We start from the raw sequence: 25,328 nt of genomic DNA, 5'->3' as shown, positions 1-25,328 counted from the left end.
AGCTTTGCGTCCGGTCGACGTAGCATCTTAATGCTCGGACGGGACAAAGCAAAGCTAGGGCTGGGTCTGCCTCCTCCGGGGGCAGCGCTTGCAGGCTCACCACTTGGTCCCTGAAGGGAGTAGTGGGAACCTTGGGCACGTAGCCAGGCCGGGGCCTCAGGGTTACCTGGGAATCTGCCGGCCCGAACTGAAGGCACGAATCGTCGACCGAAAACGCCTGCAGGTCCCCTACCCTCTTGATGGAGGCCAATGCCAGCAGGAGCAGAGTCTTCATAGAGAGATACTTCAGCTCGACTGACTGTAAAGGCTCAAAGGGGACCCGCTGTAGTGCTGTGAGCACCAGAGACAGGTCCCAAGAGGGTACGGAGGGGGGCCTAGGAGGATTTAACCTCCTGGCTCCCCTGAGAAACCTGACGACCAGGTCGTGCCTACCTACTGACCTTCCTTCAACGGGGTCATGGTTTGCAGAAATAGCGGCTACATAGACCTTAAGGGTGGAGGGAGACAGCCTACGCTCCAACCCTTGCTGCAAAAAGGTAAGCACGACTCCGACCGAGCATCTTCGGGGATCCTCATTTCTTGAGAAAGCCCATTCGACGAACAGGTTCCACTTCAAGGCGTAAGCATGTCTCGTGGATGCAGCTCTCGCCGAAGTGATGGTGTCTACCACTCCTTGGGGTAGATCACTCAGAACCTCCGCGTCCCGTCCAGGGACCAGACATGTAGTTTCCAGAGGTCTGGACGCGGGTGCCACAGGGTGCCCCGTCTCTGAGTCAGTAAATCCTTCCTCAGAGGAATCCGCCAGGGAGGGGCTGTCGCGAGGAGCATCAGTTCTGGGAACCAGGTCCGAGTAGGCCAGTAAGGCGCCACTAACAGGACCTGCTCCTCGTCCTCCCTGACCTTGCACAGTGTCTGTGCGAGAAGGCTCACTGGGGGAAACGCATACTTGCGAAGGCCCCGTGGCCAGCTGCATGCCAGGGAGTCCGTGCCGAGTGTACCCTCGGTCAGGGAGTAAAAGAGCTGGCAGTGGGACGTCTCTGGAGAAGCAAACAGGTCTACCTGAGCTTTCCCGAAACGTCTCCAGATCAGCTGGACCGACTGGGGATGGAGTCTCCACTCTCCGGGAAGCGCAGCTCGTGAGAGCTCGTCGGCTGCACGATTGAGCAAACCCGGAATGTGAATGGCACGAAGCGACCTCAGATGCTTCTGACTCCAGAGGAGGAGAGAACGGGCGAGCTGCGACATGCGACGGGAGCGTAGACCACCTTGTCGGTTGATGTACGCAACGGTCGCAGTGTTGTCCGTACGGACCAGCACGTGTCTGCCTCGAAGGCGCCCTTTGAGACGGTTCAAGGCAAGGCGTACTGCCAGCAGCTCTAGGCAGTTGATGTGCCAGTGTAGCTGGGGGCTCGTCCAAACCCCCGACACTGCCTGCCCGTTGTACGTGGCTCCCCAACCGGTGGTGGAGGCATCCGTGTGTACCACAGCGTGCCTGGAGACCTGTTCTAAGGGAACTCCTGCCCGAAGAAAAGCTAGGTCTGACCACGGGGAGAAGGTTAGGCGACAGGCCGAGGTTACTTTGACCCGGAGAGTGCCGCGCTGCCACGCTCTCCTCGGGACTCGGCCATGAAGCCAGTGCTGAAGTGGCCTCATATGGAGCAGGCCAAGCGGTAAAACTGCCGTAGCTGCTGCCATATGCCCCAGGAGCCTCTGAAACTGTTTCAGTGGGACCACTTCTCTGCTCTTGAACGTATTCAAGCAGTTCAGCACCGACTGAGCCCGCTCTTGCGTGAGGCGAGCTGTTTGGCTGACCGAGTCCAGTTCCACACCAAGAAAAGAGATCCTCTGCACGGGGGAGAGTTTGCTCTTTTCCCAGTTGACCCGAAGGCCCAAGCGGGCGAGGTGTGCCAACACCAGGTCCCTGTGTTCGCATAACTGCTCTCGAGAGTGTGCTAGTATCAGCCAGTCGTCGAGGTAGTTGAGGATACGAACGCCCTGTTCCTTGAGGGGAACAAGGGCCGCCTCCGCGACTTTCGTGAAGACACGGGGGGAGAGGGACAGCCCGAAGGGCAGGACCTTGTACTGATATGCTCTGCCTTCGAACGCGAACCGCAGAAATGGTCTGTGGCGCGGAAGGATCGAAACATGAAAGTACGCGTCCTTCAGGTCGATCGCTGCGAACCAATCCTGGGGACGAACACATCTGAGGATGTGTTTTTGTGTGAGCATTCTGAAAGGTAGCTTGTGAAGAGCTCGATTCAAGATGCGCAGGTCCAGGATCGGTCGTAAACCGCCGCTTTTCTTGGGTACTATGAAGTAGGGGCTGTAAAACCCTGTCTTCATATCGGCTAGAGGGACCGGCTCTATTGCTTTCTTCGCCAGCAAGGTAGCAATCTCTGCCCGTAGGACAGGGGCATCTGCTACTTTCACTGTAGTGAAGTGGATGCCCCTGAACCGAGGCGGACGCCGGGCGAACTGAATCGCGTAGCCGAGCCTGATGGTCCGGAGGAGCCAGCAAGACGGACTGGGAAGCCCTCTCCAGGCCCCCAGCCAACGTACAAGAGGGACCAGCAGGACCACTGACGTACCCGCGGGGGGGCAGCGAGGTGGAACGCAGGGACCCCGCTCGGGCGTCTCTATGCCGGTCCGAAGCGGGGTCAGAGTGTCTGTGTGTGGTGTGTGCAAGACATTTACCTGCGTTCTGGCAGCTGGTGCGTGAGTAGTCCGTCTTACCGCACTCTCCAACCGCCCAGCGCCATTTGCTGGCGGGAGGGGAGAGGGGGTGAAGCCCGGGGCTAACCCGTGCAACACCCGCTGTCCCCTCTGGGGACCCAGAGATAGTAGAAACTGCTCTTTTATTGAAAATTTGGGTGTCACCGACCGTGAGGCCGATGACGGGTTTCTTAAAAGAAACTTTTTTAAAGGAAACAAAAGATTCTCCGCCCGGCCCTCCTCCGGGGGAGGGAGTAGTGCGATCACCATCTCCCGAAGAGCAGCTTCCTCCATCTCTGGGTCGCCCGTCTCAGGGACGCTTGTTCTTGCGTTTCCCACTGGTCTTGGTGGGAGCCTGGACGGGCGGGGCGGCCGCCCTGGGACCGGCTCCACGGCGCCGCCGTGAAGGCTGCTGCGCAGGCTGCTGTGGAGCGGGGGCGGAGGCAGGGGGCCGCCCTCGGCGACGAGCAGACCGAGGTGCCGCCGGCGGCTGGGTGGAGGCAGCAGCGGGAGCACGCCGGGGCAGGATATGACTGATGGCCTCAGTCTGCTTCTGGGCGGCCGAAAACTGCTGGGCGAAGTTTTCGACCGCGTCGCCGAAGAGGCCGGTCTGGGACACGGGGGCATTCAGGAACCTGACCTTGTCTGCTTCCCTCATGTCGGCCAGACACAGCCAGAGATGGCGTTCCTGGACCACCATCGTGGACATCGCACGACCCAGAGACCGCGCCGTAACCTTCGTCGCTCGTAGCGCGAGGTCCGTAGCGATACGGAGTTCACGTAGAACTTCCGGGTCGTGACCACCCTCGTACAGGTCCTTCAGTGCCTGGGCCTGATGGACCTGTAACAACGCCATAGCGTGTAGGGCGGAGCCAGCAGCGCCACAAGCCGTGTAGGCACTGCCGATCAGAGCCGACGAGTGCCTACAGGCCCGGGAGGGGAGCAACGGGTTGCCCCGCCAAGTGGAAGCGGCGCCGGGACACAATTGCATCGCCACCGCACGCTCCACCGGCGGGACAGCCGCGTACCCCCGCGCTGGTCCGCCATCAAGGGTGGTGAGGGAGGACGTGCCACTGGAGCGGTTTCTGGCAGTAAAAGGTGCCGTCCACGTCCCAGTAAGCTCATCATGCACCTCCGGGAAGAAGGGCACTGGGGTGGGACGCTGAGAACCAGCGCGGGCCACCCCAAGATACCAGTCATCCAGCCGAGAGGGGTCGGGACGTGATGGAGGGTTCCATTCAAGCCCTACCCTCTCGGCGGCCCGGGAAAGCATAGCCATCATCTCGGGGTCGGTATCCGGCACCGCTGACCGCCCAGTGGACGGCAGCGATCCGGAATCGTCCTCCCCCGAGAAGTCTGGCTCACCCCCCGATGCAGCGATTGACATCCGGTCGTCAGGGGGAGCCCCAAAAGTAATGAGCGGTACCTCACGAGGAGGACCCGAACACTCTTCTGGGAGCTCCAGATGGAACGGGCTGTCGGTGGAAGGAGGAACCCCCAGCGGATCACCCGCCGGGAAATTCCCCACCGTCACCGTCAGACCAGTCAGCCCTCTGCCAGAGGTAGAGTCCCCCCGGCGTTTGCCGGGGGGAACGGTAGATCTGGGCAGAGGAACTGGCACCCCGCCCCTTTGCAGGAAGCGGAGTCTGGTCCGCAGCTCCGTGATGGACATGCCGCCGCAATGACAGCATGACTCATCCACAAACGCCGCCTGAGCGTGCTCAATACCCAGACACGTCAGACAGCGATCGTGACCATCACCTGGCGCCAGGTAACGACCGCATCCAGAAACGCACGGGTGAAACGGCATTGTGTTTCAAATGCCTCGTCTTTAAAAAGACGTTCACCCGTGATACTCTTTTAGAAACTGCTCTAATGCTGAAGCACACAGGGGAGATGGCCGCAGCGACACAGAAGGCAGGTAGTGCAATCCTTGACTGCGCGCTTTTTCCACCCACAGGAGACCACCACCGCTGACGCGCCGTACCGCCAACACCGCAGTAAGAGTTCTAGTAGAATGGCTCGTTGCGTCTCTCTCAAAGAAGATCGGCTCCGATGCGAAATGCTGTCTATGCATTGCACCTGCTGTGTATTTATGCTCACGCTGTGATCAGCGACAGCTGGATGCAATCATGCATGCCAATGTGCATTGGCTCGTTTAGTTTACACACGAAGAGGATTGGTATCTCTAAGCGATATCCCAATTCGTCGGTCTCCGACGTGACGTCGAAGAGACCGACTGAGAGGGAACTGCATTTGGACTACTTTAAAGGCGATTTTCTCAATATTTTGATTTTTTTTTTTTTTTGCATCCTCAGATTTTCAGATAGCTATATCTCGGCCAAATATTGTCTTCTCAATTAAAAAATGCCCCTTACGACTGGTTTTGTGGTTCAGGGTCACATATATGATGCAATTCAAATATTCTTGTTAATTGACAATATTCTGAGCTCAGTGCATTACTAGCCCTGTTGAAAAGCTCTAACAACACAAGCTAATGCAAATCACTGGCTCTTTCTACCTGTTGTGTTCATCTTCGATTCATCTTCTTTCTCCCTTTAGTGACCAAGGGGGACTATGTAGACTGACTCCTGCAGTCCTTTAGGGAGAGGAGGAAGAGACAGAATAAAGATGGACACATTTGATAGAAAGCCATTTGGACCCACATGTTCCTCTCACTATGCTTCCCATGGGACCAGACACCTGACGCTACTCATATTAAAGAAAAAATACGGTTCTGTGTAAGCTCACATTCCACCAGCAAAGGTCAATACTATACTGCTGGAACCAAGACACTCCATTAAGCATGGACATATGATGTCATGGCTGCCATCGTATATATATATGTAGCTCTGAGTAGCTTCTGTCTTGTTTCTCGTAGAACAATGTCCAGGTTTAGTAGAAGGTTTTTTTTGTTTTTGTTTTTTTTTAAAGAAGAAATTATACTTTTATTCAGCACAAAAGATTTTCATTAACAAATCCTGAAAATGTCTACTACTAACACATTTTGTTTCAACAAAAATATTAAGCAGTAGAATTGTTTTCAACATTGTTAAAAAGGTTCTTGAGCAGCAAATCGGCTTATTAGAATGATTTCTGAAGGACCATGTGACACTGAAGACTCAAGTAATGATGCTGATTATAATGATGCAAATTCATCTTAGTTAAATTCAGCTTAGATTAGTTCTCTTCCAGAATACAAATTTCCTAATTTATTTACTCCCATGTCATCCAAGATGTTCATGTCTTTCTTTCTTCAGTCAAAAATAAATTAAGGTTTCTGAGGAAAACAGCCTAGGATTTTTCTCCATATAATGGACTTTAATGGTGACAGGTTGAAAGTCCAAATTTTAGTTTCAATGCAGCTTTAAAGGGATCTACAAGATTGCAGAAAAGAAATAAGGGTCTTATATAGTAGAACAATCTGTCATTTAAAGAAAAAAAATGTATATACGTATATACATATTTTTAACCACAAATGCTTGTCTTGCACTAGCTCGACTTCACAAATTACGTAGTCACGTTGGAAAGGCCACACATGACGTAGATGGAAGTAATGACCCAGTGTTTACAAAGCAAACGTGCGAAGAAAGTCAAACAGTCCTTACAAAAAGAGGTAAAACAATGACGTAGGCAGAAAATTAGATTAGACTACTCTACCTTTTTGAACCAAAGTAACTAACCGTGCGTGACCTTTCCAGCGTGATTGCATAATGCCTTAAGTCGTAGACGCACACCACAGAGCTAGTGCAAGAGCATTTGTGATTAAAGTATATAAATATGTATTTTTAATAGTGGTGGGCCGTTATCGGCGTTAACGTGCTGTGTTAACGTGAGACTTTTATCGGGCGATAAAAAAATATCGCCGTTAATCTATTCTCAAAATTGGGTTGGGAGCTGGGTCTAAACTACGCAAGCTATGATGACTTTCACCTTTATAGTTTAACGCGGATGTATACCAAAGACTATAGAATATGGTCGCGCGTTTATGTCTCCTCCGCCAAAACACAGACGGGATCACGTCGTCCTCCATTCATAAAAAACGAATCTACTATAGCGCGAAATGCCACGTAAATTCGTCGTTTTTTGGATTCATAAATCAAATATGGTCTGTCACTTAATTCAAATCGCGATATGGACTAGTGTCTGTGAAAACTGAAATGCAAAAAGACCGTTTTAATATGAATCCGGTATGTTCCGTTTGCCCAGCTGTATGTATGAAATTCATACTATGAATGGTGGAGACGCGCTTTTACTACACGCATACTGAAACACACGTGACGCTCCCGGTAATTTTTGGCATTTGCATCTCACATGAACAGATAAACTCAATCTCCAAAACTGCTGTGAGTGTTACTTATACCGTTTCATTTGAGAAAACTCGCATCATGTCATGCTGTATACACAGAAACTTCATGGCAACCTGTCAAAATAAAAGTACGGTGTAACATGTTTAGTCATTATTTGGGTAGCACACATATTCTGAATGCCTTCAGCAGAATTCAAATTAGCCATTTTAATCTAGATTAATTCCAATATTTAATCTAGATTAATCTAGATTAAAACAAATTATCTATGCCTGCCCCTAATTTTTAAATTTGTTTAGAAAATTACTGATCGTTTCACTAGACAAGACCCTTATTCCTAGGCTGGGATCGTTTAGAGATCTTTGAAGCTGCATTGAAACTGCAATTTGGACCTTTAGCCCAGTGGCTCCTTATTTGAAATGAGAAGAGAAATCCTAAAATGTTTTCCTCAAAAACCTTAAAGAAGTTCATGTCTTTCTTACTTCAGTTACAAAGGAATAGTTTTTCAGGAAAACATTTCAGGATTTCTCTCCATTTAGTGGACTTCTATAGTGCCCATGAGTTTGAACTTCCAAAATGCAGCTTCAAAAGGCTCTAAACAATCCCAGCCAAGGAACAAGGGTCTTGTCTAGTGAAACGATTGGTTATTTTTTAAATAAAAAAATTACAATGTATATACTTTTTAACCTCAAATGCTCATCTTATTTAGCTCTGCGTGTACTAGGTATGTTGAAAAACTCCCATCTCATTTTCTCTTCCAACTTCAAAATCGTCCTACATCGTCCTGTTTTACCTTCTTTTTTTTTTTTGTAAAGGCATTTTTTATAATCTTTGCTCGTTCATTTTGTAAACAGTTGGTCGGTACTTCTGCAGTGGTGAAGGGAGATTTTAGAGCTGGAGGAAGAAAAGAGATAAGAGATTTTTTGACATACCCTAACTGTCTTGAACCATAATACACAGTGTTCACGGAGAGCTAGACAAGATGATATATAAATTGTCAATTTAAAAAAAAAAAAAAAAAAAAGAATCGTTTCTCTAGATAAGACCCTTCTTCTTTGGCTGGGATCATTGAGAGCCATTTAAAGCTGAATTTAAACTGCATTTTGGAAGTTCAAATTCGTGGGCACCATAGAAGTCCAGTATATGGAGAGAAATCCTAAAATGTTTTCCTCAAAAAACAATTTCTTAACGACTGAAGACAGAAAGACACGGACATCTTGAATGACAAGGGGGTGAGTAAAACTGTAAATTTTGGTTTTGGAAGTGAACTTTTCCTTTACTTTCTGTTCAACTGTAGAAAGAAAGATATCTTGGATGACATGGGGGTGAGTAAATTATCAGGAAATTTTAATTCAGGAGTGAGCTAATTCTTTAAGTCTGGTGGCTATGCTTCTAGAACTACTTTATCCTGGTGCGCCTATGTGTCGTTTATCCAGTTTTCTTTTCCACTGTGTTATTGTAAACTGTTTTTTGCTTTTGCAAACAGACGAATGAGTCAGAACTATTCCTCTGTCACACAGGTTGTTGATAAAACTAATCTTGTATTATATACAGATCATTTTATAAATATTTCACTATAACTCACATTTTATGAAACAGTGGAACAAACTGAACATCCCTCTGAGATTCTTAAATGTTTTCAATTAATTTAATTTCCAGCTGGAGCTACCACATTCTCACTTTCCAAAAAGGAACCGAGCAAAGATATTTCCTTAACATGCGTGCAGCGCTCCCATTTGAATATTGCATTTGGCTTAATGCTGTTTTTCTTTTCTTTGTGGGGAAATATCAGGATTTATTTTAATAATTGCATCTGCTTGTCGTCCCATGGGCCGATAGGATTGGACGGGGTCCTGTTGTAATTTCTTCACAGTAAAACAGCATTGGGGAGCCTAGGGTCTTTACATATGCATTCATTCACTTGCTCACAGGACCGGCTGCTTTATTTCCACTGCCGTTTCACATGATGCCATGCTTTAGGCGCGCACTTGTCAAGCATAAAGTGCCTTCAAGGTCGTTAATATTTTATGTATGAATTTTGCTTTTATTTTTATTGCATCCCCTTTTAATATCCCTGGAATTTTCTAAGTGATGGGCACCAGTGGTTTACAGACTTGTGGTGCATAACCACATAGAGAAATGAGATGAGAGACTGAACTGAGGATATGACCAAACTGTTAAGTGTTCGTTTGGTGTAAGAGGGACATACAAAGCACACTAAAGAGTGAGGGAAGATTTCAATATTGAGGTGATTCACTTGATTCATAGGTGATTCAGGAGTGATCCTGCCGACTTCTCATTGGTGGGGGGAATTAAAGCACGTTGAATCGGTTTGCTCCGGAGGAACTGGCGAGGACCCAACAGCAAATTCTCCAGTCGAGCTGAATCCATAAATCGCCCATTTACCATTAGCGACCCCAATATCTGTCACAGCAGTGAAATTATGGCCTTTCAAATGAAAATATCAAGTATTTTATTGAAATAAGAAAATGTCCCCAGGTCCTCCTACAGCAAATGAAATTATGCATGACCTCTTCATTATTGAGTTTAATAAGTGATCCTGCAGTCCACCACACTCTTCAAGAAAACGACAGGGAGAAATGAAAGGACAGCAGATATGAATACTACATGCCAACAGATACCACACACCAAGATCATAAATTAACCAGGGTTTAGAGGAAAAAAAAAATTTGACATTATATATATTTCATATGGACCATATATTTTTATATGGTGAAAACTGCTGTATTGAAACCCACAATAATATTTAAAATGTCAGTAAGTTTAAAATATATAAAATCATCATTCAGTGGGTGCTTTCAATTGGGAGATGGCTGTATTGAACCCTAACTCCTAAATTTCAACTTAAGAAAATATTGAAATAATTTTTGCTTTTTATTCCATTTTTGTTTTAAAAAATATATTTTTCTTTAAAAAAGTGAAGTTCAAAAAAATATTTATTTTATATTTTCTTTGTAAATTATGTAACTTTATTAAAAAAAAAAAAAATGTCACTACCAAAATAGTGTATGTTTTAGTCCATTGGCTGAGACTGATTTAAACTACACCCCTAAATTTATGATCAGGAAATATTTGTGTGTCCCTATTTGGTGAGTAGATACGCCCTATCATTTTGAGGTAAATGTGTTCAAAAGTATGAAAAATTTGTGTGTAAATTTAAAGAATGTCACTACCGAACACCACTGTTATATAATTAAACACACTTTTTTGGGAGTTATACCATAACATTTAGTTTTTATGTGTTCAACTGTTCAGAACTGTGCTAGCTAACCATGTGTTGATTAGCATCTTTAAACTAGGTTCAAAAGTATCAAAAATTGTCAAGGCCAAAACATTTGGTGAAGATTTGGTAGTGACGTTTTTGTTTTGATTGTTATCCCATAAAATTGTCACTACTGAAACAGCCATGACTGAAACATGCATTTTGTTTTTTAGTATGTTTTAGTAGTGTTTTAGTATTAGTTAGTGTTGGGGTCGAGTCCAAGTCGAGTCCGAGTCTTTAACCAATCGAGTCGGACTCAAGTCCGAGTCCAAATGGGTCGAGTCCGAGTACAACTAAACCGCTGCTGTTTGTCAGTACCTTAACCTTGTTTTAACCTTTACAACTAGAATAAGGCAATGACAATTTAAATGTAACAAAATCAAACCTCTCTTGCATATTGCCATTTTGATTTTTACACAATCTCATAGTGAGTGTCCTGCTCAGCAAACTTAGTCATGTAACAGATGTTATGGCTGACTTGATTTATGTATTGTGACATATTTCAGAGTGAAACGGCTTTTAGAATGTGAAAAATTATAGGACAGGACTTAACTTTATTTGTTATATAGCAAATGTATAAATTCAATGGGGTGGGTAGGAAGCTTAGTGAATGAGACCTGAGGGCATTCACTAAATTGCAGGGGTTTCATTACCACGACGTAAAATGGGCATTTCTGGGGGCGTTGGGAAAACGCCCCTTTCAAAAAAAAAAAAAAAAAATATTAAGAGAGGTCACGGATCATGCGCAGTAAATCAGTTTTTTTGCGCGGGCATTTCAAAACCTAGGATCAGCTCTGATGGATAATGAAGGACAACACAGTCATACAGGTTATTTTTTTTTTGTTTTAAAAACTTACATTTAAACGATTTTCGAAAACAAATAAACAGCTGTTCTAGAAATGTAAAACGTGCAGTAACTGTAGCGTCTATTTACGAAAATAAATCATGGTTTACAACATCCCGGACAGGTATTTTAAGACACTGTATATGAATATAAATATGAAGGGCACGAAACCCCTGCAATAGTGGAGGTATCTGAAGCAAATGGCTTTTCCCTAACTGCGCATGATCGGTGACCTATGCAAATTCTCAAATAGGCCACGCCTGCCTGGTGACGCAGTATCGATTACGCTGTACTGAAACCCCTGGAAAAAAGTGCATCCCGAGACCTGAGGAGCAGAAAATGCACCTCTTATCTCCAATTGTGGCTCTGTGTGTTTTTGGGTTTTATATGATGAATGGTTAGACCTTAGACAGGGTAGATGGCATTTGAATTATTTATTCTTGGATGAAAATGAGGCTGTAAGGGTTAATGACAGTTTTCAAGTAGCAGTCTTGAAGCCATGGAATAAAAAAAATAAAAAGGTAAATGAGTTTGTTTCAAAATTCGGACTTTATTTTGACAATTCCGAGATTATATCTCACAATTCTAATAAAAAAAGACATTCTCCCTTTTATATCCCACACTTCTGGCTTTTTTCCCTCAGAACTGACTTGTTATTGTTGAGTTAAATTAAGTTATAAAGTCCGAAATACAACATATAAATGACATATATAAAAAAAAAAATCTGAATTGTGAGATAAAATATGTAAATGTAAAATTTGGAGGTTTAAATAGTATTTTTCTGCTACCACAATGCTCGTGCAGCTGCAACTGACATAACTGTAACATCTATTCCAAATTGGTCTAATGACGAAGGGCCATTGAATTATTAGAAAGTTTGGACAGATTATACAGATTGGTCTATATAGTAAAGATTACCACAGAAATAGCCTACTACAAACATTTAATAAAGTAATAAATGTAAATCAGGGAGCACTGAGTGATTTTCTCTTTTTCTTTTGTTATCTGATTATGCAGAGTCTGCGGCAGCAGGTTTACGCTGCTGTCGCTGTAAGACCGGACGCACAGATCATTTCTCCTAACTGTACAAAACCGACTGCATTTACATGATAACTCTACAAAAATGTGCATTTTGACATTACTTTTCGTGTAAGTGTGTAGCAATAACATGCAAAAAAGAACTTAATTCAGTATTCCCACGCTGACTGAGAGTCACTTTTGGTGAGCACACTTTGGGTGTTTGCGTATGCACGCAAACCCGCTGGCTTTCTAGTACTGGCAAGACTTTTAAACACGTGCAAATACTGAATGTCACAATAATGCGTCGAGTCAGTAAAATTTCTGTCAACTGTCCCTGGACTCAGCTGTACTCGGCAATAATTTCCGAGTCAAAATGCATACGAGTCAGTGACAAGTCCGAGGCCGCTAAAAATTGTACTCGAGACCGGACTCAAGTCCGAGTACCCCAACTCTAGTATTAGTATTTTAGTTCAGTATTTTCTTAAATATTCTGAATTAGGGCTGGGCGGTATGACAAATTTTATTTCACGGCATGAGAAATTTAATTTCACGGTAACGATATCTTTCACAATATAGTTTTTTATATAGGTAGTTAGTCCAGAAAATGTACAAAAGGGCTTTATATAATAAATAAGCTCGAATATTTAAGAAAAGAAAAGGACTTGATCATATTTGATTATTTTGTATTTTATTCCTCCTCCTGCTCAGGATTTTCTTTTGAGCCCTCCTCGTCTGTTCGTTTCTCCTTTTCCATGTTTTTACAGCCTCCCAGCGTATCGTTCAGTCTTGCATTCAACGATTTGACCAGTCTCAGCCACATGCGTGCTGCACAAGAGTTGGCCACGCCCACTTATTTACATTTCGCGGTATACACGGAATAAAAAATTATTTACGGTACACATTTCATTCCGCGGTAACGATATATACCTTCATACCTCCCAGCCCTATTCTGAAGCATTGAAGCGAGAATCTCAATGCATTGGAGAATGGATTCCCCCCCCACCCCTATTGCATACATGCAAAATTTGTGGAAAAGACATCTTTTCAAGATGTTTCCAACTCTAACTTTGAACCAATTCTGTAGAATGGCCCATATATTTGTAAAAAATCTGAGCTTAACCCTTTCTCTTTGAATTTTCTCAGAATCTCTTTAGCAGGGTTAATGTTGTCTCTTTCACCCACCTGTTTACTCTTTTTCTATCTAACTGACTGTCACAAGGCCAGTTACAATACAGAGAAATAAGACCACACAGAAAGACGTCGGTAAAACATGTCTCTCATTGGTATTCATTGGCCCAGGGAATGCGAGATGGGCATCACAGTTTTCATTTAATCAGGTTCTTATAGGGGGTCAGGAGTGGACCCTATGTGTGCTGGAGCTGAGGGGGTGCGGACTGTTAGAGGAGATTACGGAGGGATTGGCAGGGTGGTGAAGCCAAGAAGCAATAGAACCTGAAGCAGAGTTAAGTAATTGGATTCTTGTTGGGTAAATGAGTGGATGTGCGAATTTGTGTGTATGTGTGTGTGTCCAGGGAAGGACATTCATTGTGAGTAGCATGTAGAAGGAGACGCATACCGTAACCCTTTTCAAAAACCCACTTGCGCACGCATCTGTGTCCAGGTTGTTAAATAACGCATGACTCTATACACTCTATGCTTGTCACCTCCAGCGATAGCCAAGTGAAATGCATTATCAGCACTCACACAACCAATGCTAGGCCTTGGATAGCTATGCACTATTAATGTGTTTCAGAAGACAACTAAATTTGCACTTCCAAAAGCGAAATAGCAGTGCTTGCAAGGCAGCAAAAAAAAAAAAAAAATTAACGTTTTAGATATGTTTTATAGACACATCATACTATATGTGTCTTGTTTTTGAAGTTTCTTGCTCATCAAGGCTGTATTTGTTTGATCAAAAATCCAGAAAAAAACAGTACAATTGTGAAATATTATTTCAATGTAAAATAAAATTTTCTGTGTGAATATATTTTAAAATGTAATTTATTCCTGTGACGCAAAGCTGAATTTTCAGCATCATTACTCCAGTCTTCAGTGTCACATGACCCTTTAAAAAACATTCTAATATGCAATGTTGAAAACTGTTGTGCTGTTTAATATTGTGAAACATTTTTCAGGATTCTTCAATAAATAAAACAGTAAAAAGAACAGCATTTATTTAAAACACAAATCTTTTGTAACAATATACTACCATGGTCAGTAAATTTTTATTCTGAAAATTATTTGCTTTTATTCACCAAGGATGTGTTAAATTGTAAAAAAAAAAAAAAAAAAAAAAAAAAAAAAAAAGTCTGAACGATGTGACAAGGAAGATTGGAGTAATGATGCTGAAAATTCAACTTTGCATCAAAGGAATAAATTGTATTTTAAAATTAATTAAAATACAATACCATTACTTCAAACTGTAATAATATTTCACATTTTACAGTTGTTTTGATCAAGTAAATGCACATTAACATATTAGAATGATTTCTTAAGAATCCTGTGACATTGCAGACTAAACTAATTAAAAATTCAGCTGAAGCTGTTGAAAATTCAGCTTTGCCATCATAGGAATAAATTACAGTAAAATAGAAAAAAGTTATTTATTATTATAATAACTGTAATAATACAATATTACAATAATAATTCATCTGATTAATTTAATTTGAGTAAGTGCAGACTTGAAGAACATAAACTTTTAAAGAGTAAATATGCCTAACTTTTGAATGTCAGACTGACTCAGCTTAGAGTAAATATGGCTGTAGGTGGTTAAATAGATGTGAGAAAGAAAAGACCAGTCTCCATTTCAAATGAAAATGCTGTGCCCAGTCATTGATGTCTGTTACTTTCTGAATGGGGAACATTAGGCTCTTTTGAGATGTGTAGCACCTCATTTTGAATGTAGACAAAAGTCTCCCATTTCCTGCTGGTAGTGAGTCAGTGATCTACGCAAGCAACAGCAGTCGCCTTGGTGTTATTTTGTGCTTATGACGTAGATCCAATTGAATTTACTGTTACATGGAGATTGATACGATTATGATCCGATCCAATTCTGTTCAGTCCATTCTGTTTTCACTTGCACCCCAGATTATATATGATGAAATCTGCTTTTCACCAGGATCATATCATACAATCTGACAAGCACCAATCACAGAGGATAAAAGAATTGCATCCATCCTAAACCAAAAGGAACATGCAGTTGAGGTCAAAAGTTTACAACCCCTTGCAGAATCTCTGACAAATGTTAATTATTTTACCAAAGTAAGAGGGATCATACAAAATGCATGTTATTGTTCATTTAGTACTGACCTGAATAAGATATTTCACATAAAATGTTTACATATATAATCCGCAATAGAAAATAATAAATAAATCCTTCAGGTCCTACAAATTCTTTGGTTTTCCAGCATTTTTGGGTATTTGAACCATTTCCCAACCATGACTGTATGATTTTGAGATCTGTCTTTTTACACTTAGGACAACCTAAAGGGCTCTCATGCAACTATTACAGAAGGTTCAAACGCTCACTGGTGCTTCAGAAGAAAAAAACAAAAAACATGCATTAAGCTGGGGTGAAAACTTTTGAATAGAATGGAGATGTGTACATTTTTCTTTTGCCTAAATATCATATTTTTTACATTTTAGTACTGCCCTTCAGAGGCTACAGAAGATGGTTACATGTTTCCCAGAAGACAAAATAAGTTAAATTTACCCTGATCTTCTAATTCCAAAAGTTTTCACCCCCAGCTTAATGCATGGTTTTTCCTTCTGGAGCATCGATGTGCATTTGAACCTTCTGTAATAGTTGCATATGAGTCCCTCAGTTGTCCTCAGTGTGAAAAGATGGATCTCAAAATCATACAGTCATTGTTGGAAAGGGGTCAAATACACAAAAATGCTGGAAAACCAAAGAATTTGTGCGACCTAAAGGGTTTTTCTGAAGAACAACAGGCAGTTTAACTGTTCAGGACAAACAAGGGACTCATGAACAACTATCACTAAACAAAAAAACAGGTGGATCATTCAGGTAACAACACAATATTAAGAATCAAGGGGATGTTAACTTTTGAACGGGGTCACTTTTATAAATTCAACTATTATTTTCTCTTGTGGACTATGTAACGTCTTTTATGTGAAATATCTTTTTCAGGTCAGTACTAAATAAACAAAAACATGCATTTTGTATGATCCCTCTTATTTTGGTAAAATTAACATTTTGCAGATTTTTTTGACCTCAACTGTACATTAATCTTACATTCCTTTAGTTTAAAATGTTTGAATAATCAAAGATTGAATGGAGTCTATAAATTAAGCATTATACCTCCTGGTCTGGTCCTAAATGGTGAAGGGGATCTTTTTTTTCTTGTGTTATTTACTAGTACAGAAAGATGGCTTTGAGGTAGTAGAGGGTTGTTTGAAACCATGATTGCCAGGAGAGAGGTAAACTATACTTTATTGTATTACTGATAGGTATTCATTAGCACACAAACCTTGCAAGAGGAACTAGCAGGCGCTATAAATGTCATGCCTAAATCAAGGATTACGACCACGGGAGAAAACAGCGCAGTGTTTAATTCCGATATTGTGTTGTGGTAATTCAGCACAGAAGCACATTGTGTGACAGTAAGCTGGCGCTGGTCTCACGAGGGCGAGCGGAGGTAAGCAGAGATGGGCTGTGCTTGTACCGGTATTCAGTCACCATTACAGAGAGCATCCAGAGACTCTCCCGGCAGAAAGTCTCAAGGTAGCATCTCCGATTTAACCAGTCATGCGCAACGAGCAGATTGTCCTTCATTTACTGTCTACCCTGTCTTTCGTTTCCCCCTCTCCAGCTCATATATAACCCCCCTTTTTCAGCGCGCACACACCTCTGCGCCCCGCATCAGCAGCCTTGAGGAGGTAAATGGTGTGAAGCTGACTGTTGGCTCCATCCGTCTCCTGGGCTCGTGCGCCTGCGTGTGCGCTCGAGGGGGGCGGGTCGGCGGGTTGGCAGCTCCACCAAGATGAATCACCTCGACTCGCCCACAATGGATTCATCTGGTTCCTCCGTTCCCCATCTCCAAAAGCACTGTGGGGAGACGTACTCTGCCGTCTATTAGTCAGTCATAGGGGGGAACAGATGTGATGTGTAAAGCCTGTTTTTCTTCTCTTTTCTCTTCTAATGAATTAGAGCAGTTGGTGTCTTAATCTCGGAAAAATCACATCCGTTCTGATCGGGACCAAACAAAAAGACCTGTTCTCAATTAGAATGACTGTCTTTTTATATTTTCTCTCATTGTGACTGTTTAGATGTAAATGACTGTACGCCAAGGGCTCTGATTGGACGGAACAGGCTCTCCTTCCCCCTGCCTGCATCCCCCATTAGATATATGAGCACCATTTTTCAAACTAAATTGAGCCCTCTTGGAAGCAGTCTGCCAATTCTCTTCTTTGTCTGAAAATTGTTCGAATATTCGGCAGAGTATTCCAGATGGCTGATTGCCTAACATTCTCATTTTTTACCATTTTTTCCCTCTTCTTCTTCTTCTCATCAGATGCTGCCAACTGGTGTGAAGGGGCCTGTCTCTCCTCTATAGTCAGCTATTAAAAACTAAATCTCGCATTGTACGGCTCTTTCTAACAGATGGTAACCCTTCTACCCCTTTGCCAAATTCGACGCGGCAAATAAGTGTTTGTGCGAGTGCGATGGAGGGAAGCGGAGGAAGAGAGAGATAGAGGACGGCGGATTTTATTGTGTACTTTATAGCACTGATGTTTGTCTGTTCTCGTAGAGGCATATGCGTACAATTCTTTGGCAAATTTCTGAGTTCGTAAGCAGCTGCCAAATCATAAACGTCTCAAAACGCAGCAGTGGACTGTGTCATTGGATTTGCTTTGGAAAAATTAATTTTTATGCCTAAACTTTAGTAGAGCTATCTACTGACTGATAACGTCTTTGTGTGTTAAAGGGATAGTGTACCCCAAAAAGAACATTCTGTCATCATTTATTCATCCTTAAACCTGTGTGACTCACTGACTTCTGTTTGAACCCAAAAGAAACTTTTTTTGTACATATATTTAAAGTCAGTGGGGTCCAATGTTGTTTTGCAACATATGCAATTGAAACATTCTTCAAAATACTAAAAATGATAGGTGGATCATGTTGCAAAATACAAAAAGAACTCACTCACATACTGTAGAAAGCAAAGTAAAAAGTCTTTATTCTAAGACAAGGCTACATATTAAAAAGGCACGTAGCCCTAGTTTAATGTTACGATGGCGTTTTAGTTTGTTTAAAAAAAAAAGATTACGAGATTAATTATTTCAAGAAAAAAAAAATTGAGAATAAAGTCAAAATATTTTGAGAATAAAGTTCTATATTTCAACAATAAAGTCGAAATTACAAGAATAAAGTCTAAATGTATCAAGAATAAAGTTGAAATTTTGAGAATAAAGTCGAATTGTTTCAAGAATAGTCAAAATTACGAGAATTAAATCGAAATATTTTGAGTATAAAGTCAAAATATTTTCAGAATAAAGTTGAATATTTCAACAAAAAAGTCAAAATTACAAGAATAAAGTTGAAATGTTTCAAGAATAAAGTCAAAATTTTGAGAATAAAGTTGAAATGTTTTGAGAATAAAGTCAGAATTACGAGAATTAAGTCTAAATATTTAGAGAATAAAGTTGAATATTTCGACAAAGTCGAAATTACAAGAATAAAGTCTAAATGTTTCAAGGATAAAGTCGAAATATTTTAACAAAAAAGTCGAAATTATGAGAATAAAGTCTAAAGGTTTCAAGTACCAAAAAAAAGCACAAAAAAAGTACCAAAAGCACAAAACTTATTGCTATTATTGGGTGGCTGGTTCACTACAAATAGGCCTAATGAATGCAAGCAAAGATGTTAAATATTATTTCCAATCATACTGTCCCTGTCTCTGCTAATAATCCCGCATATATTCAAATAAATTCCGGTGGCCTGGCAATTTCTCCTGGTGCGCAGGCTATACTCTCAAAATATTATAACTTGAATTGCCACAATTTAATACTTGTAATTTCAACTTTATTCTCGTAATTTTTTTTTTTTTTTGACAAACTTTTTGACTTTATTCTGGTATTATTTCTACTTTATTCACGTTACTTCGAATTTATTCTGGTAATATTTCGACATTAAAGTAATAATATTTCGAGAATTAAGTCAAAATTATGAGAATAATCTCATGATGATTTTTTTTTTTATTTGTTAACATGACACCAAATACCATTGTAAATTTGTAGCCCTGTCTTTCTATGTGAGTGCCTGGATGTGGATTTTTTTTTTTTCTTTTTTTTTTTTCTTTTTCTTTTTTTGCAAGAGGATCCTACAATCAATTTTGACATTGTGTTCCCTGACATGCACCTGACATGCACCTGGTCCAAAAAAATTTTCTTTGATTATATTCTTCAAAATACCTTTTTTTTTTTGTGTTTGACACAAAGGTGTATGCACAAAGGTGTTTTTGACCAGTCGGGTTGAAGGGCAAGTCACAGGCATATGCTTTAACTTAGCTGACCGTTTCTCTGCCTGATTGCCTTTAGTGTCACACAGCAGAAATATATGATGTTCTCGTCCCAGCATCCATCTGTGTGGGTCCTGTCAGGGCTGACAGATGTCTCTGGCCTCTGGTGCGAGGCTCATGGCAGTGCCTGGTCCAGATGTTAACCGGTCGGGGGAATAAGCAAGAGATGTCACTGCCTTCAGGTCACCTTACAATCACTAATCTGTCTCTGTGACAGTCTGGACGTTTCCATCTCCTCTCTGATTAGGTCTGTTAGCTGTTGACGTAAATCTGTCTTTTTCTCTATCCGTCCTGTCTTCTCTATTTTCCAAGTATCTTTCCGCACTCTCATCTCTGCTGGCAAGAGTTGCAGTTTGTTGTAATGATTTAGTTAATTTAGATGTTCTGCTTCAATGAGCTGATTTACTGGTTCGCTGGTGTTCCCAGAAATCCTTGATACTGAAGCATTTTTCATATTTGTTTTTACAGTGAAGTAAATATATGGTTCCTATGGAAACATTTGGCGACTTTTTATCTCACAATTCTGACTTTATCAGAATTTTATACGTTTATTTCTCGGAATTGCAAGATATAAACTCTGCAATTCTGACTTTGTAACATAATTGTGACATCAGTCTTTTTGTCGTCTCAGAATTAGACTTGCAATTGCGACATTATATCTCACAATTCTGAGAAAAAAAGTCAGAAATACGAGAAAAAAGCTAGAATTATGATAAAACTCACAATTGCGAGTAAAAGTCAACATTGCGAGTTCATATCACAATTTTGAGAATAAAAAATGAGAATTGCGAGATATAAACTCACAATTTAAAAAAAAGTCAGAATTGCTAGATATAAACTGAATATTGCAAGAAAGTATGAATTGTGAGTTTATATATCTAAATTCTGAGGACTGATACCCAGAAAAAAGTCAGAATTGAGAGATATAAGCTCACATTTGCAGGAGAAAAGTGAAAATTTTGTTTAATCACAATTCTGAGAAAAAAAAATTGAGAATAGCTAGATATAAACCTAATATTGTGAGAAAGTCTGAATTGTAAGTTTATATATCTAAATTCTGAGAATAAAAAAATTAATTGAGTTTGTATTAGGCAATTCAGAAAAAAAGTCAGAATTGTGAGAAGTTATAAGTGTGAGATATAAACTTGCAATTGTGCAAGAAATAAACTCGCAATTCTGAAAAAATATCAGTCTTTTTTTATTCCCTTCCAAAAAGGTGAGTCGCGAAGAAAAAATGTCAGAATTGTGTGATAAACTCAATTGTGAGAGAAGTCTGAATTTCAAGAAAAAAACTCTGAATTGTGAGATATAAACTTGCAATTTCAAGTTATGAAGTCCAATTCTGAGGAGATGAAAAAGACTGATACCCAGAAAAAAAGTCAGTATTGAGAGAGATAAACTCAGATTTGTAGGAAAAAAGTCAAAATTGTGAGAAAAAAAATTGAGAATAGCAAGATATAAACTCAAAATTGTAAGTAAAATGCCAGAATTGTGAGATATTAACTTACTATTGTGAGGAAAAAATTGCGAATTGCGAGTTTATATCACAATTCTGGAAAAAAAAAAAAAAAAAATCAGAATTGCAAGTTTGTATTGAGCAATTCAGAGAAAAATAGTCAGAATAAATAAATGAATAAATAATAAAATGTTGTCCTATTATGAATGAATGAATCGAATTAGTGAATTAATTAATTGATTAAAAAAATACAAATTGTTTTACTTGGTCAAGCATCTTGGTCAAATCATTTGATTCAAAACAAAGATTTGTTTACCGCGAATCAGACATCACTACTGTGCACTTTTTCAGTATGTGCTAGCTCTGTTTCTATGTGTTCTGGACTTTTTTTTTTATTAAGGATTGAAGGAAAGGAGGTGACGTGAGGCCAAGTATGGTGACCCATACTAGGAATTTGTGCTCTGCATTTAACCCAGCCAAGTGCACACACACAGTAGTGAACACACACACACCGTGAACACACACCAGGAGCAGTTGGGGGTTCGGTGCCTTGCTCAAGGGACTCACCTCAGTCGTGGTATTGAGGGTGGAGAGAGTGCTGTACATTCACTCCCCCCACCTACAATCCCTGCCAGGCCTGAGACTCGAACCTGCAACCTTTTGGGTTGCAAGTCTGACTCTCTAACCATTAGGCCACGGCTGCCCCCTTAAAGTGAACTAGATGTTAGGTTTTTTATGCTTGGTTTTCTCTTTTTCAAACATCTCTTTTTCAAACATTATATTTTCTGTATGCGATCTGATCACTCATACACCGTCAGAAGGAGATTCATTGTTGAGGTTGAATAGAACTGTGGAGAATGCATTCTCCATTTCTTTCTCTCTCTCTTAAAATCACTTCTGCTCCACAAAGCGAGTAGCGTCAGCATAAGGACAGGTGGAGTGGCCCGTAGTCAAAGTGAAATTGTATTTCAGCGACATTCATGATTTAAAAAGATGAGCTGTTTCGGTGGGTGCTGCGGGTGAGGAGTGTAATTGAACAACGATGAGGAGTGACAGGCTTTGGCAGCTCTCTAAATAACCCTTCGCAGTCCCATAACTCCAATCAGAACTCCAATACCCGCCATAGTAACTATTTACAGTAACAATTGCTCTCCTTCACTCATTCCTCCAGTCGCTCACACACACATTCATTCACTGACACTCACACCTACTATCTCATACTGGCATACTACACCTGCTGTGACATTGCAGTGTGGTTGCTAAATTGTTTGGATTTTTTAAAATCTTTTTCTGCAATCCACTTCTAAACTCAAGTTCCCTTTTTATCTAAATTAAAGAATTATAACATCCACCATGTGCATTATATATACAAATTGAAATCAAGAGTTTACATACACCTTCATCTGCAAAATGTTGATTATTTTACCAAACTAAGAGGATCATACAAAATGCATGTTTTTTTTTTGTTGTACTGACCTGAATAAGATATTTCATATAAAAGACACTTACATATAGTCCACAAGAGAAAACAATAGTTGAATTTGTAGTGTCTGGACCAATCAAACACACAATTGTTCATTAGAGTATCAAACAATCACAGACCCCCCTTCACCCAGTCCCCACTGTAGGTGCCGGCAAGTCTCAGATGGCCCACAAGGCCCCCGGTTGCTATAGTGACCAGGACACCTCTGCCAGACCAGATAAACTTTACGACTCAAAAGTATGTGAATTTCAACTTCCCCAACCAACTCTCTCTTAAACAGACTGCAATAGTAACTGACTTCGTTCATTAATTCTTTGACAAACCTTCCTATGAATGAACACACCAATCCTCAAGTCAGTGTGTATGTCATTGTGGTTTGGGTATCTTTTCTTTGTATTGTGTAATGTTTTTATGCATGACATCAGACAGCATTTGAACCCTTTGTAATAATTGCATATGAGTCCCTCCGTTGTCCTCAGTGTGAAAAGATCAATCTCAAAATCATAGTCATTGTTGGAAAGGGTTCAAATACACAAGAATGCTAAAAAATCAACGAATTTGTGGGACCTAAATGTTTTTTTTTTTTAAAGAATAGCCACCATTTTTAAAAGAGTAGTTCACTTTCAGAACAAAAATGTGCAGATAATGTACAGTTGTGGCCAAAAGTTTTGAGAATTACATAAATATTGGAAATTGGAAAAGTTGCTGCTTAAGTTTTTATAATAGCAATTTGCATATACTCCAGAATGTTATGAAGAGTGATCAGATGAATTGCATAGTCCTTCTTTGCCATGAAAATGAACTTAATCCCGAAAAAAACTTTCCACTGCATTTCATTGCAGTCATTAAAGGACCTGCTGAGATCATTTCAGTAATCGTCTTGTTAACTCAGGTGAGAATGTTGACGAGCACAAGGCTGGAGATCATTATGTCAGGCTGATTGGGTTAGAATGGCAGACTTGACATGTTAAAAGGAGGGTGATGCTTGAAATCATTGTTCTTCCATTGTTAACCATGGTGACCTGCAAAGAAACGCGTGCAGCCATCATTGCGTTGCATAAAAATGGCTTCACAGGCAAGGATATTGTGGCTACTACGATTGCACCTAAATCAACAATTTATAGGATCATCAAGAACTTAAAGGAAAGAGGTTCAGTTCTTGTTAAGAAGGCTTCAGGGCGTCCAAGAAAGTCCAGCAAGCGCCAGGATCGTCTCCTAAAGAGGATTCAGCTGCGGGATCGGAGTGCCACCAGTGCAGAGCTTGCTCAGGGATGGCAGCAGGCAAGTGTGAGCGCATCTGCACGCACAGTGAGGCCAAGACTTTTGGAAGATGGCCTGGTGTCAAGAAGGGCAGCAAAGAAGCCACTTCTCTCCAAGAAAAACATCAGAGACAGATTGATCTTCTGCAAAAAGTATGGTGAATGGACTGCTGAGGACTGGGGCATAGTCATATTCTCCGATGAAGCCTCTTTCCGATTGTTTGGGGCATCTGGAAAAAGGCTTGTCCGGAGAAGAAAAGGTGAGCGCTACCATCAGTCCTGTGTCATGCCAACAGTAAAGCATCCTGAGACCATTCATGTGTGGGGTTGCTTCTCATCCAGGGGAGTGGGCTCACTCACAATTTTGCCCAAAAACACAGCCATGAATAAAGAATGGTACCAAAACACCCTCAAACAGCAACTTCTTCCAACAATCCAACAACGGTTTGGTGAAGAACAATGCATTTTCCAGCACGATGGAGCACCGTGCCATAAGGCAAAAGTAGCTCGGGGACCAAAACGTTGAAATTTTGGGTCCATGGCCTGGAAACTCCCCAGATCTTAAAACTTGTGGTCAATCCTCAAGAGGCGGGTGGACAAACAAAAACCCACTAATTCTGACAAACTCCAAGAAGTGATTATGAAAGAATGGGTTGCTATAGTCAGGATTTGGCCCAGAAGTTGATTGAGGGCATGCCCAGTCGAATTGCAGAGGTCCTGAAAAAGAAGGGCCAACACTGCAAATACTGACTCTTTGCATAAATGTCATGTAGTTGTCGATAAAAGCCTTTGAAACATATGAAGTGCTTGTAATTATTTTAGTACATCACAGAAACAACTGAAACAAAGATTTAAAAGCAGTTTAGCAGCAAACTTTGTGAAAACTAATATTTGTGTCATTCTCAAAACTCTTGGCCACGACTGTACTCACCCGTTGTCATCCAAGATGTTCATGTCTTTCTTTCTTCAGTCATAAAGAAATGGTGTTTTTTGAGTAAAACATTTTATGATTTCTCTCCATATAATGGACTTCTATGGTGCCCCTGAGTTTGAACTTCCAAAATGCAGCTTCAAAAAGCTCTAAACGATCCCAGCCGAGGAATAAGGGTCTTATCTAGCAAAATGATCGGTTATTTTCTAAAAACATTTACAATTTATATACTTTTTTAATCTCAAACGCTCGTCTTGCCGAACTAGACAAGACGAGCATTTGAGGTTAAAATTATCTAAATTTTTTTTAGAAAATAACCCATTGTTTTGCTAGATAAGACACTTCTTTCCTCGGCTGTGATGGTTTAGAGCACTTTGAAGCTGCATTTTGGAGTTCAAACTCGGGGCACCATAGAAGTCCATTATATGGAGAGAAATCCTAAAATGTTTTACTCAAAACACCATTTCTTTATGACTGAAGAAAGAAAGACAT

The sequence above is a fragment of the Garra rufa genome, chromosome 16 (genome assembly GCF_049309525.1).
Source record: "Garra rufa chromosome 16, GarRuf1.0, whole genome shotgun sequence".
NCBI classification, from domain to species: domain Eukaryota; kingdom Metazoa; phylum Chordata; class Actinopteri; order Cypriniformes; family Cyprinidae; genus Garra; species Garra rufa.
The sequence above is the reverse complement of the archived record's forward strand: the minus strand, read 5'-3'. Positions refer to the sequence as shown.